The following is a 15819-nucleotide window of genomic DNA, read 5'->3' as shown; positions in this document are numbered from 1 at the left end:
CTGCAGTTGGTCTAGTTCTCAAGGTTCTCAAGAATGCAGGCCCAATTGGCTCCCAAGATGTCTGGGAAGGTGTCGTCATTATTAGTTCCATCTATTTTCCACATGTGTTCAATCTAGCAAATTTGAAGCTTCAAAAAAAACCTGAAAATAATTTTTCTTCATCTGAGACACAAGAGAGTAACATTGTCCATAGAGGTAAAAATAAATGCCTTGTCATTCTAACAAATATTTTAAAGCACACCAGCAGATATATTCCAAGTGTATTTCACTGAAATTTATTTGAAAGACAGAGAGAGAGAGAAAGAGAGAACCAGAGAGACTTAGTTTTAGTTGCAGCTGTTTCCGAAGAGTTTGGGCACATATATTCTTTCATTCCTTCCCATGATTTCGATAAAATTAGGTCAAAGAAATGTTCATTTGAAAACAGTGCTTTGTCATATTATCTACAACACATGTCTAGCAAATTTATGAATCCAGCATTCATCGGCGTGAAGTTCCCAATCCTAATGAATGGTTTAGACAGCATTGTCATCAATTTTCCGCAGGTGCAGCCGAGGCAATCAGTCACTTCAATCAAAAGCCTCCGTCAACTTGCATGGCGCTGTCATTTTTTACACTCGGATTGCTGAAATTAACAAAAACGATCACTCCCAGGATGGCTTGACACCCCTCCCGCCTGTGGGTGGTGCTTTTGAGCAGCGCTTTGCTGCTAGCAGAGCTGCAGATTGAAAGCCTTTTTTTTTTTTTTTTTTTTTTTTACTTTATACTAACACAATATTTCTTTTGTGATATTATGGAGATAAAATTGCACTGTATGTTTTAACACACATTACAACAACCTCTTAAGGCAAAAAAGTAAATTCATGCAAATGAGTTAGAGAACGTGAAAAGATTGGTTGCGGGGTGTGGTGCAAGGTGGGACCGGCAACTGCTGGGAAAGGCTCTGATGGCCTCCTGGGAGGTCGGCAGTTTCTGAACTTCCTCGCCCCTTCCCCTGTCAGGCCACATAGCAGATGGCAGTTTGGGCTCTGAACTTTGGAGCTGTTGCTTTAAGAGTTAAGATTGAAAAACCAGGCCACCTGGTTTCTTTCACCTTGTCTTTCCTCTGAGTTTACCTTTCACTTGCTTCCAAGTCTCTGGAAATCTTCTCCAGGGAAGGCTTTATCGATATAGGGAGAGGCACATTTTATTACAATATGGGTGATGAGAATTATACTCTTACCTTTGCATCTAGTGAGCTGCTTCTCCTCAAAGGGGTGACAGCACCTTCAAATCCTCTCACCTTAAAAGACTCATGACAGATCAGAAGAAGTAGAAGCTTTGGCTTTTTATATCACTGAAAAATAACCTTGTTTCCAAAACCCTACAGTCCAAAAATCATTTCAGTAGTTGCAGCAATACAAAGAGAAAGCTGAGAGAGAAACTCTGCATGTGTCAAAGCTGAACACGCCTGTCTTAATCCTGAGAACACCACCAGGTGCCTTCTAAATCTTTAAAATATATGGACAGACAGAAAGCACTTAGCATCGGTTCCTCGAGTTCACCTTTGTAGTTTGCCAAAAGTCAGTAAGCTTTTCTTTCCCATTTGTTTCAGCAGAATCAGGAGTAGAAATTCAGGTGGGACCAGATAAACTCACATTGTCTTGGCCTTTTTTGCTTAATGACAGCAGTCGGACTGCTCGTGGCAGCGGGTAAGAAAGATGTGCTAATATTAACTTATTTAAACGATCGGGTTACTTTTATTGACAGAAGCGCTTGAATTTATTAAACTGGCTAGAAAAATATTGAGGTGTCTTTCCCATATCACAAATGGTCAGTTACCCCAACGTTTCTGTGGCCACATTAAAAAATCCACATGGTTTCTGCAGAATGCAAATTTTAAGACTATAATAAAAATGTACTTTGTAATAACTAGTTGTGTCACTCTGCAAATAGCTTTGATGCAGGAGTCCTGCCTGCAAACGGTTGAGAGCTACATCTGTGTCATCCATACCTGCGTTTACGATCCCTTCCCTCAGAGAGCAATTAGGGACTGGCGAGGCTGGAGTTCTAGCTAATATTTGAAACTACATGTGAGCCTGCAGCTAAATGGGGAAAAGGGGCTGTGATCATCTGTGCCTGGAGAAAATAATTCTAACAGCGCCCACCTTTTAGACACTTGATAAAAAATGCAGTTGGGGGAGCCTGCAGAGTCTCGAGGGGGTAGCTTTTCCACTGAGGAATAAAGATTGCCACCCAGTAGCCAGCTGGGGGAAGTCTACATGTTGGCTCACTTCCGTGGAGTTTGAAGTTAAATGGTCCTGTCTGCTGCTTCTCTTGTTTGTGTCACTTGTTAAAGATCTCTTGAAATGCACCATTACAGTTTCTCTTTAGTTTATTACAACAGAACTAAACTAGTCAGTGTGCATTTTGGCTACCCCTAATTTCCTATGAGCTCCTGTGGCATAGATCTTTTCTTTTCCTTTTATTACCAAAATATAAAAACATTTGACTTACTATCACTCTTCATGTAACTGTAGATGTCGGAATAAAAGGGGAAGTGAAATGGAGTGTCCATAAATCAAACAAATGGATGCAGGGGAAAGAATCAACAACATATATAGCCAAAAATATGTATCGTCTTAAAGGAGATGCTTTGTGTCGTCTGTGAGTTTTTATACCATGCTTTCCATCAGGCTGTTTTCTATTTTACAGAGAGGGCAAATATTTCCATATTTGATTTTTCCTTTCTCTTCCAATCCAAATGAGAATTTCTTTGTTGTTGTTGTTATTTTCTTGATAAAAGGAAGGGAATTAACATGTTTTTTTCCCCCATGAATATATGTGGTGAAAAGATGGCGGCGTCTTTTGACTAAGCGTGCAAAATGTTTTATTAATCAGAGTACTAGAGTAGAAATGAAAGCACCACGTCTTTAAAAGTGCCTGGGCGTCCAGGTACACCGGGAGATCGGTAAAACCGTTGACCAAGCACAATATACGTAGACAAATGTCTTCTCATTGTGTGATGCGTGAAGGCCATGACAGATGGCTTCTAACAACAAAGCGTGGCCACCGAGACAAAATTAGTGTTGTTTTAATTACCAGTGTCTGTAATGTTATCTATCCATAACTGCCTGAAATAGACCATCACCGAGGGTTGAACGGACCACCTGAGCTGATGCTTCCACACACGGCTCTTATCGGCCCCCCGGTCACAGCACTGTGCTTAAAAAAAAAGTTTAATGCTTCCCTCGAAACGTTTACTTATAGCGAAAAAATTGTTTCTTGTTTAAGGGAAGTGCCTTTATCTTTTTCTTTCAAAGCGAAGAAATGAGCTGATCTTATTAAATGCTATTTGGAGGTCAGAGTAATAGGCAGAAAATGGAACTGGCCTCGACATTCTTCAACTAAAGTTTACACTCTTGGAGCGGTGTTTTTTGTCAGTCACAAATAGCATTATGACACTAATAGGAAGGAAAATTCTTTATTTCTGAAACCTCCTTGAGCTGAGATGGGCCGCTCTTCAGACGTTAGTAAGTGTGTACGTGGTGAAGATGAAGTATCCCTTACTTTCTGAGCTTGCGGGAGATGAAAGATAGGCCAGCTTTTGAAAATGGCCTGCGTGGCACATGCTATAAATGAGCAAGGGAAGCAATCGAGCTAATAGATTACAGTAATTATCCAATCTTTGGCTAGTTTGTATTGGCAAACTATAAATACAGTACACATTAGAACAAGGTGCTTACAGAATGTACATGAAAGGTCGTTGTAATTTGCAAGTCGCCAGTCATTAGAATATGCTAAAAACCATTGCTTCAGGGCTCTGACTTTAATGATGAATACATTGATTATTAAGTAGCAGAGGAAAAATGTACAAGAGCTGCTGTGGTGTAGTGATAGGTCGCTTTATTTTGGGAAGGAAATCAACTCAGCTTCAGAACGCATGCATTGAGGAATATAATTGCAGTGAGGAAAATTCCTCAGAGGAGCTTGGCCCATATTAAAAGCAAAAACTTGAGACATGTTTGTGATAAGATTACTAATAAATCTCTGCTAAGTCTTAGACTCCTGACAATAATACAGCAACAGAGTACTTCATCTTCTCCAAGCTTTAGAATTTAAGATCAGTCACAAACAGTCTAAATTACGACGGATGCTAGGCAGATGCAGTACTGGACGATGCTGCCCGTCATAAATCTCTCGTTCCTTATATGCAAATTAAACTCCATTTTAAAAGATAATTTTTCAATGGTGATCGCCTTTATTTGCAAAATGCTGGTGATTTTTAAGGGGGAGAGAAAAAGCCAGGCTCCAGATCCGGGAATGATTTTGGGCGAGAGGGGGGTCAGGAGCACGTACCCTGGACCCGTTGGGTGGCTGCCACCAACTTTGGAGAGAAGTTAGGAACCACGAGGTGCTTAAACTTGGCTTTGCTGTGCCCAGCAGCCGCCTTGGCAACTGGCCGTCGGGGTTCCCTGGTTCCATCTACACTCTGAGGCTCTCTGACCTTTTATAGCAGAGCTCGGTGCCCATCCTGCTCTTTCTGGGATGGAAGCATTTTCTCTGACAGCCCCTCCTCCCCCAAGACAAGCTCCCCTCGCGGAGTGAACTGTGCTCACCTCCTGACTTTTTTTGTGGTTGTTTGTTTGCATTTTAGAGGTAAAGCAGCTTACATCTGTGTCCTGAGCGTGAAGAGCTTGTTTCTCTCCTTATCCCCGCCTGTCCTCTTGAAATGTTTGTGTCTCAAGCACTGAATTTTTATTGTGGGGCTGTTGGTGGGAAACTTGGAAAGAATTAAAGGAGTTTCAAAAGAGTGGGATGTGCCTGCTTTTTCTGAAATCTATCATTCCACCACGACAGTCATCAGCACCTGGGGTCTGTGGGAAATGTTCTGCTGCGGGTAGAGCCAAGGGCAGTGGTACCCGGGTGTGGTGAGGGCTCCCCAGGTCCCCAGGGACACTGACGCTGGCTGCCAGCAATCTGGCAAAAGAGCCAAGCCAGGGGTTTTCACAGCCCATCCGGCTCCCCAAGGCAGCCTGGAAGTGGGTTGCCGGGGACAGTTTCATTCTTCATGTGCCTCCAAAGAAACGTCAGGACAGAGGGTCAAGGTGGCAGTGGGTTCTCTTCCGGACAGCCGCACCAGACTGGAAATCTGGGTTGCATCAGAGGCTTGGCAAAGTGCCTGCTTTTCCCTGGTGCTATGGGCAGGCTCCTACTTATTTTTCGGATGTTTTCTTGGTTCTATGGTGTAATGGCAGGTCCCAAGGAAGTGTGAAGTCTAAAGTCTATTTGTTCTTCCCTTTGTCTGTCATTCTACCCCACAGTCTCCATACACACACACACACTCTCTCTCTCTCTCTCTCTCTCTCTCTTCAAGTTAATGGACTTAAAAACCCAAGTGCTTGTTGATCGGTGCCGATAAAACCCTTTCCAGGGGGAAGGGACTGGCAGCTCCTCAGGGGCGATGTCATGAGAACCGGGTGATGCATCACATCCTGTTGGGTCCTGTGTAGCCAGTGATTTCATCAGCCTGTGCGTGAAGCGTCAACACCGCACAAGGGTAAGAGTATAAATATGCTTTACAATGCTCAGCTTCCTATCATAAGAATACGTCCTGAGTGGATGTAAATTTACAACAGGTGCTTATCAAACGTGAAAATGCTTGCAAATCAGAAACAAACTTGAGGGCTGTGAACATATTTCAGTGATGGTTCTTGCAAGGGCTGTGCTGGATGCCGAGCAATAATGTGTTCCTCTGTAGTTTCTACATGAAGTGTCTTTCCGTGGTTTGCCACAGGGAAAATGATGATGGCTGAGCCTCAGATTCTGGTGTTAAGATGCAGATTTGTTTAAGAAAACCCGTATTTACCACTGGGGCACAAATACAGCCAATATGCCCTAAATTCACATGAGAGATCTTTACTTTCAGAAGAACTAATATTTTCCTTAATTGCATGTTTCTACCAGAAGGCAGGCATCCTCTAACCATCTCTGCAGAGTCCGTGATAGAAATGTTTTTTAACTGTCTCTTTCTCAATGACTGAGTATGTTGTATCCAGAAAATAAGGGGAGGGGATGGCTTCTTTTGCTGGTTGGATTGCCCTAAACAGTAAGTTCCTCAGTATAATTGGGCCTTGTATGTTTTTCTCTGAATGGCACTTTTATTGTTTTTGAAGCTTTAAAATAGTCCCCACCCCCTTGCCCCCCAAACCTTTAAGGTTTGCTCTCAAGATGTACTTGTTACGCAGGGAGTAATTAGCCTGTTACAGAGATATTAATTAACATGTTAGGAATGTTTTCTTTATTAATGAGAAATTCACACATTCTATTTAAATTAATTTGTATAGTTTAAAATTAATTTATCGTGGCCTTTGATGACCTCAAATCTACTAAGACAAAACCGGAGTATTGTACTAACTGGTAAACCATTCATTAAACATTTTATGCAAATAGTGTTTGTTTATAAACAAATTAACTGCAAGGATTTTCAAAACAGGTGCTGTGTTGTGAATGCGTACTAAATGATGTGGTACTGAAAGAATTAATTAGACCTTCAGATGTAATTAGTTGCAATAATTTGCGTGATTAGCGGCTTGGTTAAGAAGTAAGACACACACATTGTAATGCAGGGGAGAGTCACTGCAGTGGTTTTGTCTTTCATATGGTGAGGATAAGCCTTCTCCATGTTTAGGAAATTTTTCAAAAAATTGCTGACATAGCTGGAGTTAATTGCCAAGTGTCCTGTGGGGGGGAACGTGGTGGTGGTGGTGTTTTTTCCTTCTTTCTCCCTTGGCTTCTTCCCGTGTATATAGCCACTGGCTGCGCTGCTGTTTGTTTGCACCTTTATGAATTTTTAAAAGAGAAAGTTGTTAACCCCAGATCTTTGCATCCCCAGAGGAAATGACGACACTTAACACTTTGAGGGTTAAAAGACAGAGAATGCAATTATTATAAGCCAGATGAAACATGTCCCGCATTTCAAGATGGGCTGTTATCGCTCAGGGAATAGCTGCAGTCATTTTTTTGACACCCCAGTGGAAGTGTCTCGCCTCTTCTTGCAGAAGATGGGCGGCCACGGTGAACGGTTTCATCTGACGGGCTGTGGAAACGGGTAATCGTCACTGCTGATGGCTTGTTTACATGATGCTGGCGTTCTAGGGGCAAGGCCACCGAGGTGCCTGGACCACTGCATTCAACTGTGTCTGTTCTCTAGGGCCGTGTTGCGGTGACATGGTTTTCCAAGTCTTGGGACCCGCTGACCCCTGCCTTCTCTGCTGGGGAGCTTTACATAGCATGATCTGGCTTTGGAGAATCCTGGTGAAAAACAGACTAGAATTACTTCATTCATTACTTCAAAAATATTCTTTGCGTATTCTGGGGACATAGTAGTGATCGATACCGATGAGGTTCTTTTACTAATGGCGCTTTGTGTAGGGCAGAGACAAATGAACACATGATGTTTCAGCTAATTTTAGCTATGGAGAAATACGAAGAAAATAAAACACAATAATCCGGTGGAAACTGACTGAGGGGAGTGGAGACGGATTAAGTCTGTACAATCTTTCAGAGCTTTTATGTAGGTCCCACTTGCTTGCAACTTTCGCTCCATTCTATTTTAATATGAAACTTCTCTGACTGTAATACATGTTAATTTCTCTGTGTGTGGCTGTACTAAATGACACAGTGTATGCATAGATACCCAGCATGGGGCCTCCCGGCAAAGCAGGTGCTCACTGAATGACTACTGGATGTGAATCCGAACGTCGCCTGTGCACACCGTTATGATTTTGGTTAAGCTCTAGAGAAGAACTGGGATTATGCTTCTCATTCAAGCATACAGTTCCTTTTGCAGCCCCTCTGAGCATCTGTCGCTCTTGCGTCCTTCCCTAGGCAATGGTGAGGAGACAGGCTAGAGGTAGTGGGTAATTGGTGAAGGGGAGCCCAAGGACTAAGATAAGCCTGTTAGTTAAATGTGTGTGCGTGTGCGTGTGCATGTGTGTGTGTGTGTGTGTGTGTCACATGTCCTTCTCTTCCCAAAGCCTGGTAAATGACAGCAAGACTTGAAATGTATGGGTTTCACAATTTACAAAAGTCTCCTTTACTAAGGGTTAGCTAGTTCCTCCACGACCAGCCTGAATGACCTTGGGATGATGTCTGAGTTCCCTACTGGCTCGAGCTATCAACGACTACTCTTGGCCTGGAAGAGACTGAGGATTTAAAGATGAAAACTTGTGAGTTTCCAGAGGCCCAAAGCTTTCTCTCCTCTGAATTTCTTGGTGGTGTTTGATTCTGTTCATCCTCATTTTCAGTCGCTGTTGGCCAAGCAGTCATTAAAATAGGGCCTTTTTGGACGATGTTTGAACTTGAACAAAATTAACATTTGCGTGTCATCAGTAGCCGCAGTGCATCATTCTGGGCAGTGAAGGATGAAAAGTCAAAGAAAGTGGGCCACTTGATTAAAGTGAACAATCAAGGAAAGTTCTGAAAGATGGATACAGAGAGCTGGGCTGTTAATTTATGTGGACTCGATTCCAATTGCAAAGGGACATTTTTTTCCCCTCTGAAACTTTTAAGAAATTAGGTTTTAAAGCTGAACCGGCGCACCACTCAACTTAGAAGAGAATTTGATTGTATGTGGTGCCTTTCTCAACCTGGCACTCTCTAATATTGCATATCAAGAGCTCCTGGCTGCAGAGTGGCAGGGAGGGAGGGCCAGTTTGAATGATTCCTGAGAGGGTGATGAACAACCCAGCCTTTCTGCCGAACACTTGGAGAAGCACTTCCTGTGATGTTTTAGATCTTCTCTTCTCTGGGCCTTTGCGCTTCTGTCCCTTCCTTGAACTATGATCGTAAATACCATCGCATCCTGCAAGATCCAATTTGGATGTGGTCTCCCCCCACCCACCCCAGGTATCATTAGTAGTTTCTCCCTCTGAAATAACCTCTATGGCAACATTTCTATACGATTGTGATCTGTTTCTGTGTGTCCTTAGGAAAGTAGCTGGCCTTTACAGTAGAGCACCTGTACTGTACCTGTGCACTGGAACCCCTCACAGGGTCGCCTGAAGGTAAAAAGAGAGAACACAGACCACATGCTCATGATGTGGGCTCCTGACAAAAGCAAGGGCCCTCTTGCTCTTTCTGCTTCTGCATGGGGAGGAGAGTGGATTGGCAGACCGCAGATGAAGAAACCCACCTGCCTCTCACAGACTTGCTTTTAAGTCTGTCTTTCTTTCCCAGGCTGGAGGAAGGCTTGGTGACTCATTAAGGATGGTTCTGTAAGTCACATATTCTTGAAATCGCCTCTGATTACAATACTTATTGTCTTTTTTTTTTTTTTTTTTTTTTTTGCGGTACGCGGGCCTCTCACCGCCGTGGCCTCTCCCGTTGCGGAGCACAGGCTCCGGACGCGCAGGCTCAGCGGCCATGGCCCACGGGCCCAGCCGCTCCGCAGCACGTGGGATCCTCCCGGACCGGGGCACGAACCCGCGTCCCCTGCATCGGCAGGCGGACGCTCAACCGCTGCGCCACCAGGGAAGTCCTACTTCTTGTCTTTTGAGAACGCACTCATTGTTCACGTGCTACCAAGGAAGACCCAAATAACAACCTGGCTCTTCTTCTTACTGGTGTGTTACTGCTCTTTTCTGAGCCTCAGTTTCCCCCGCTGCAGAACAGTTCTTGTGTGTTAGAGTTCCTTCCCACTCGGATACTTTAAGAGCATATATTTGGTCTTGAAACAATTACAGAACCAGGGGATACATTAGCCCAAGTTATTTCCTTTGCCTTCCTTATGTCCTCTTTAATTTGGGGTTGCATATTTATTTTGGGGTCATTTTTTCTCCCTCTTTTCAGTGTAATGTTTGGAAAAACAGTGTTTAAAAGAGATCTTGTAGAATCAGACTTGGATTTAAACAGAATTCTTGCTTAAGCATGTTTGGGGTGAAAAAGATTTGTAAAGGGGGTCTTCTCTTAGACTTAACTAGCTGGAGCTAGAAATAAGTTGCAAGGAAGAAGGAAGTAGGTACCCAGAGAAATCCAGTGTATCCTTAAGGGTCTGGCTGCCTAGGACAGAGAAATGGTGCCTATTTGGTGGGAGGGCTCAGGTGATGCTAAAAACAAGGAAAAATCTGAACAACCGCAACGATTACTACTAACCCTCATCTTCAAAGAGCCATGAGCTGTTTAGTATCTACAAAATGTATGAGGCTTCAGTTGAGGTTTTTATCGGAGAGATGCATCTGGGGCCGTATTTCCTCTTCACTCAGATGAAGGCAACCTTGAGGGCTGGACGGAAGGAGGTTGAGGTAGGTGGAGAGAGTTCTGAGGATAGAGAAGCGATATCCTTGCAGAGGTGCCTTGGAAAGCTTGGTGTCCTGCGTTGGCATATAGAAAAATTCGTTAGGTGAGGCCGCCATCTTGAATGGCGTCAGACTTGGGTGTTAGTCTCATCTGGCCCCCTTACTTGAGCAACCTCTCTGGGCCTTAATTTGTCTGCTGGTCATGTAAGAATGACAAGCTCTACCTTGCAGGGTTGTTACAAGGACTAGAATCTATGGCGCAGGCACTCGACAAGTGCTGTGTTATTAACTGCATGGCTGCCGTCCCTCTGGTTTCCAGCTGTCCATTCTAGTTGGGTGTCTGTCTTCTCTCTGCCTCTCCCCTCACTGTTTTGAAGAGCTAGTATTGATAGACCATGTCATAGGTATATTGCAGGGTCCAGTGTGAACATCTCCAAGCGAACATTTTGGAAACACAAAGAAAAAGGGTTGGAGGTGTGAGAAGACTGGCATCAAAAGACAGCTCAAAGAAGAAGACAAGTCATCTCGTCAATGTAGGAATTCACTGATCTTGGCTCAGAGATGGGGTTATGGTCAACGTTCCTTATTTGGTCAGTGTCCCTGGTTGAAAGGGGGAACCTGTCCAGAGCAGTGCCCTCACCAAGTGGTTTGTTTCTTTTTGGAAATTCCTCTCCACATCCGAGGTGCCATAATGACTCACCTGACCGTTGCCTTTCGTCTGATTTCCTTTGGGGCAGCTCTGTCTAGAGCCTCTGCTTGGTGTTTCCTACCATTGGCAAGATGAAGAGGATGCTGGAGAACATGTTTCTCTGGTTCTTAAGCATCAGCAAATTTGAGTATGCGTCCGAAGTCCTTCCCTAATGGTTGTTACGAACCCCAGTGATCAAGTGTGTATGTTCCAATGATTATAGGAATTTTATTTTCATCTGGTTTTTATATTGCTATAAATATTTTGCATTTACCAAATAAAGTGGTTGCTACGTAGAGATCGTAACTTCTGGGACCTAAAATTTGCTTCAGATGATAGGCAAATTATAGACTACAATATGTGATCAAACAGCAGTATGGGGAACTTAAATAGAGTGAGCCCTGAGGACGGAGGCTGCTCAAGACTAAGGGGGATGGACTAAATGGGAGTTTTAGCAAAGCTATCGCTGATTCCAGCAGATAAATTATGCTCTGCCTTTTTGTATCTCTTTGGGACTGTACTACATAAATTATGACCAAATATAATTTAGGCTATCAGCCTATATTTCTGAACATCCATCTTGTACATTTTAAGTACAAAATTACCATTTTGCAGAAGTATAAAATTGAGACAAATTTTTTTCCATCTGTGCATTTAACTTCTGCATACTTTATAGCAGCTAAAGGGTTCGAGAGGACCTCATTGCCATCCAGAGGGGACGATAGCCCCGCGACTATAAAACTGTATTAAGATCTACATAAATGGGAGTAAAGTTCGAGGGACAGTAGAATGTGGAATTATATATTCTTTCTTAAACGGAGATGTAATTTTTATATAAAACTGCTCATCTCTGCTTTCCTGAATAAGAATAACTATTTATAAATTCAAACTTGCTGATGAAGAAGTCTGTGTTTATGAAAAGCCCTTTGAAACATGCAGAAAAGGGCAGGCTCTCAGTGACCAAGAGTGTACCATGGGGGCTTCCAGAGATGTCTAGGGTATCGGTCTGGACTTGAACACTGGTGTGGTCCACAGAGATGGTAGGGGACCCTTGGAGCCCCACTCTACTGTCACTCAAGCCAACCTCAGCTTTCTTTTTTTTTATATTTATTTATTTTCATTATTTTTTTTTTGGCTGTGTCAGGTCTTAGTTGTGGCATGTGGGATCTTTCGTTGCAGCGTGCAGCCTCTTTTCTCCAGTTGTGGCGTGCGAGTTTTCTCTTTCTAGTTGTGGTGCATGGGCTCCACGGTGCGTGGGCTCATGGGCTCTGTAGTTTGCAGCACGTGGGCTCTCTCGTTGAGACACGTGAGCTCACTAGTTGTGGTGCGCAGGCTTAATTGCCCCGCAGTATGTGGAATTTTAGGTCCCCGATCAGGGATGGAGCCCTCGTCCCCTGCCTTGGAAGGCAGATTCTTTACCACTGGACCACCAGCGAAGTCCCCAACCTCACCTTTCTGAGTGATGTCAGGTGGGGACCTTGGATATCTCTTGTGCCTACCCATCAGGGGTAAGGCATGGGGCTCCTTGTGGCTTCAGGTCATTGGCTTCCCAAGAGGCCAAGGTGGAGCAGGGGGGGGCATGCTTGACTAAGAAGCAATGAGGAGAGAAGAAGGGGGGCAAGGCAGTTTCCTTCCATCTGCCTGGCAAATGGAAGTCTTCCAAGGGTACTTGGTAAATCTCCAGCAAGGGACCAGAGCAGCCTCCAGTCTGGATTTCCTTAAGACTCGGGGTGACACTGCTCTGATCACACTGCATCTGAGGACAGTTTTTCTAGTGTTGTACTGCTGGTCATCCCAGCCGAAATGGAGCCTCTAATGGTTAACACTGTGGAGTGATAGCAGAGACGGATGATGTAAGACTTTAGAACGTTCAGGCCAAGTGGACAGAGCTGTTTAACCTTCATCTCATACCCCTCACTCCTTCACATACCACGAATAGTATTTTTTTTTGAAAGATCTTAGTGAATTTTCTCTCTTAATCTTTCTTTGTTTCTATATATGACTCTTTGTTCCCCCTCTCAAACTACTTTTTCATTTTTATTTTCCCATGTCTTTTCTCTCTTCCTGGGTGTGTGTCTATTTCAGCCAAACAAGGTGGCTTGTTGGTCTACTCAGCACCTGCTATGAGGGAGCTCTGTTCCAGGTGCTGAGGGAGGTGCCCCCAGCTTCGCCCTCAGGGGGCTGCAGCACAGGTGGAGAGAAAGGATGTCCAGGGGCCCTGAGAATGGACAGTCGAGGGTTCTCATCCAGCCAGAGGTTTGGGTGTAACTCCTGTGAAACTTCCAGACACAATGGCGATGACCCTGGACACTAGTAGGGTTTGTTTCATGTGCCAAATAACATGTTAGATCACCGTTTACTCACAAGTTTGGGGACACATCGAATGGGATCAAGGGGAAGAAGGGTTTTGAGAGGGGAGGGATGCCTGGCCCTGCTCTGTGGGGGTGGCTTTGGGAGGATAAAAGTCCCAGCTCCACGGCTCCTGAGCACACTGTTCTGAGAAGGCATCAACAGACGCTTCTTTCGTGGGGAAAGTCTGGTCCTATCTAACGTGGAGGACTTCTCATTTTCTCTAGAGGACATGGCACACAGGGGTGTCTGAGGGATTGGATCCAGGACTGGCTCTTCTAAAGGGGCTCAGGGCCACTGTGGGATCCATCCTTGTCTCAGGTTCCCTGAATTCAAAGAGGAGAGGTGTCTAGCAGAGGAAGCCCAGTTTTTACATTGTTGACAAAATGATTGGGGGAGAAAGTGACAAGAAGCAGAACCCACTGAAACCCAAGATCGGGCCCTTGAAAACCCCTCCACCTGCACCAGACTCGGGTGGAGGATGTCAACTTACCATGTTTTCATTCCTTCATTCGCTAATTAGTAACTGTTTATTGAGGACCTACTATGAGCCAGGCATATTCTACCTCAGACTAAGTTCTACCTAGAGCTTTCTTTTTTATTTTTTATTACCTAGACCACTAGGTAATAAATAAGAAATATAAGAAATAAGTTTAAAAAATTCCAGTTGGTAAAAACTGCTGTTCATATCTTTTTTTTTTTTTTTGCGGTACGCGGGCCTCTCACTGTTGTGGCCTCTCCTCTTGCGGAGCACAGGCTCCGGACGCGCAGGCTCAGTGGCCATGGTTCACAGGCCCAGCCGCTCCGCGGCATGTGGGATCTTCCCGGACCGGGGCACAAACCCGTGTCCCCTGCATCGGCAGGAGGACTCTCAACCACCGCGCCACCAGGGAAGCCCCGTATCTTCTTTAGAAAGTAAAACAGAGCCATCATTTAGAAAGTGACAGGAATTGGTGGCTACAGTAGCATGGGCAGCAGGAAGTCCTCTCCGAGGAGGTGACGGCTGAACCTGGAAGGTGAGAAGAAGCCAGCCGTGGTTGGGGGCCCAGCAGAGGGACACACATGAGAAGGGCCCAGGAAAGCACCGTGAAGACACCATCTCCCCCCACCCCCATGACCCCTGGCTATACCTCTGTCCCTGGTTTACTCACCTCATTACAGCCTTGAATCAACCCACTTTTCCAAAGTCACCAGCAAGTGAGTGACGCAGGGGGCAGCCGAATGCAGGCTTCCTGCCTCAGACTTCCTCCCATCACCCCTCTGTGTGTTTAGACTCGGATGGAGCTCCTATGATTTGGGACAGAGAGAAGCAATGATTGTCCATCACCTCTATCACCTTCAGGTCCTTGTAAATCAGGGGCAGCAATTTTGAGAACAGAGCAATGTCAAACCTGTTTAAAGAGGGTAGTCCTTCCTGATGGCCACCTCTCACCCCTCCCCCAGGGCCGTGACATCGCACAACTTCAGGGGCTGCCGTATTCCCAGTAGAGTACGTGTGAATGGGGGCCTGCCCCATGCATCAGGGGTAGAGCCACCCTATATGGCTCACGTGTGCCCTGGAAACACTAAGCCCAGAAAATCTGGAGGCCGGCTGTACCCATCATCAACACGTGACTCCTCTCTAAATCACAGGCTCAGATTCAGAAATGGTGCAAGTGGAGGTCAGCTTACAGCAAGGAGAGATGGACAGGGCCCTGCAGTATCGGGAGAGGAAGGTGGCTGACTCTCATCCCTTCTCAGAAGCCCAAGGTCTCACCCTTGGCAGAGCCTGGTCATCAGAGCTGAGACTGACTCTTACCAGTTGCAGGTGCTGGGGGAACAAACCATTAATTCAACAGGAGGAAAAGAATGACCTTGACCTGGAAATGCACCTCTGGTTGTTATCAGCATACTTTATCCCTGTGGTCAATCACCCCAGGAAGCCAGCCAGTAATCCCAAACCAGCTTATCAAATCACCATGAAAGGCCTTCCCTGGTGGCGCAGTGGTTGAGAGTCCGCCGGCCGATGCAGGGGTCACGGGTTCGTGCCCCGGTCCGCGGAGCGGCTGGGTACGTGAGCCATGGCCGCTGAGCCTGCGCGTCCGGAGCCTGTGCTCCGCAGCGGGAGAGGCCACAACAGTGGGAGGCCTGCGTACTGCAAAAAAAAAAAAAATCACCATGAAAAAAATCATAGACACTGGGCCCTTATCATGAGTACACGTTTTTTGCTGAAGGCAACCATCCAGTCAGCTTGGACCTAAGCCTGAAGTCTGTAGGAGAAGTTTTGGGTGGCACCTGGGGTGGCAGTTAAAATGGTGAAGGGGAGGGCTTCCCTGGTGGCGCAGTGGTTGAGAGTCCGCCTGCCGATGCAGGGGACACGGGTTCGTGCCCCGGTCCGGGAAGATCCCACATGCCGCGGAGCGTCTGGGCCCGTGAGCCATGGCCACTGAGCCTGCGCGTCCGGAGACTGTGCTCCACAACGGGAGAGGCCACAGCAGTGAGAGGCCCGCATACCGCAAAAAAAAA

This window comes from Neophocaena asiaeorientalis, unplaced genomic scaffold (genome assembly GCF_003031525.2).
Source record: "Neophocaena asiaeorientalis asiaeorientalis breed wild unplaced genomic scaffold, Neophocaena_asiaeorientalis_V1.1 scaffold280, whole genome shotgun sequence".
Taxonomy (NCBI): domain Eukaryota; kingdom Metazoa; phylum Chordata; class Mammalia; order Artiodactyla; family Phocoenidae; genus Neophocaena; species Neophocaena asiaeorientalis.
This window is presented reverse-complemented; position numbering follows the sequence as displayed.